We start from the raw sequence: 1,664 nt of genomic DNA, 5'->3' as shown, positions 1-1,664 counted from the left end.
AGATTCAGGAGATGGTTCTGTGATAGTGGATTGGCGGTTAGGATCGGATCAGCCATGATCTTATTGAATGGCGGAGCAGGCTCGAGGGGCCGATTGGCCTACTCCTGCTCCTATTTCTTATGTTCTTATGTGTATTACATAGGAAACATTATAATTGCTGTAATATAAATAATCCCTTTAAATCAACTGCCATTAATATACCACAGCATGACCTCAGGCCTCATAACTAAAGACTACAAAAGGATAAATGGATTAAGTAGGCCAAGATCACTCAGTATTTACTTTGTGCAAACAAAACCTGCTACACAGTTACTTATTTTATAAAACACATTGTATGGTTTCCAGGATTCAAATTTTAAACTAAAGGGGCTAAATTCGGTTGATTTGCACCTCCAGAGGGCGCTAACGGGGCGCAAATCAACTAGCACCTGGGCGCAGCACCGCTAACGCCTCTCGCGAAATTCAGTGGGAGGTTAGCGGCGGCACCATGCACAGCGCCCCGCTCGCACCCCATCTGTAATATTGGGTGGGGCCCCCGACTTACCGCCGGACGCTATGTCTGCCGGGATCAGGGGGGCCTAGCTGCAGCTGGGGCGGCGCTAGTTAAAGGGGAGGTGGCGGGTGGCCATTTTTGTTGCTGGCCGCCTGCCCCCATTGCTGTTCCGGCCCCCGTGAAGCCCCCCGCGGGGTGCCGGCTGCTCTCCATGAGCCCGGCACTCCTCTTTGCCAGCACTCCCGATCCCTGGTGGCCCAGCTGGGCGCCGGGACGCGTTGTGTCAGGCCCCTCCCCTTTAATAAGGGGAGGAAGGCCTGCAGTACCGCGGCACGTAGCTCTGTGATATTGGCTCGCAGCGCCCCAAGAGGGACGCGGGGTGCTTACAGTAGCGCCGCTCCTCCCTCTCGGGGCGCTACCTGGGGAAATCGGCCGCGGGAGCGCTAACTATTTCGGGGCGCTAAAATTAGGGGGCGCTACCCAATTTTTACCCCATTAAGTTGGTATTTAATCCATTTTATGCACAATTCTAGCTTTCAAAGTAGACAACAGCAGAGAGTAACTGGGTTAAGAAGCCATGCACAGAACTATACTCAACATTAGGCTTCAGAATCATCTCAGAAGTCGAGAAATGGTCAAGGAAGTTCAAAAACAATAGAGCAGTCATAGCAGGGGATTACAACTACCCTAATATTAACTGGAATAGAATTAGTGTAAAAGGTACAGAGGGCGCAGAATTCTTAAAATACGTTCAGGAGAATGTTTTAGCCAGTACGTAGCAAGCCTATCAAGAGAGGGAGCTTAGTTTTAGGGAATGAAGCTGGACAGGTGGAAGGGGTATCAGTGGGAGAACATTTTGGTGGTAGTGATCATAATACAGTTAGATTTAGTGTAGAGTCATAGAGTCATAGAGTTATACAGCACGGATAGAGGCCCTTCGGCCCATCGTGTCCGCGCCGGCCATCACGCCCTGTCTAATCTAATCCCATATTCCAGCATTTGGTCCATAGCCTTGTATGCTATGGCATTTCAAGTGCTCATCCAAATGCGTCTTGAATGTTGTGAGGGTTCCAGCCTCCACAACCCTTCCAGGCAGTGAGTTCCAGACTCCAACCACCCTCTGGGTGAAAAAGTTCTTTCTCAAATCCCCTCTAAACCCCCCGCCCTTTAC

Source organism: Somniosus microcephalus, chromosome 5 (genome assembly GCF_052327205.1).
Source record: "Somniosus microcephalus isolate GS21.2 chromosome 5, FLI_Smic_1.0, whole genome shotgun sequence".
NCBI classification, from domain to species: Eukaryota; Metazoa; Chordata; class Chondrichthyes; order Squaliformes; family Somniosidae; genus Somniosus; species Somniosus microcephalus.
The sequence above is the reverse complement of the archived record's forward strand: the minus strand, read 5'-3'. Positions refer to the sequence as shown.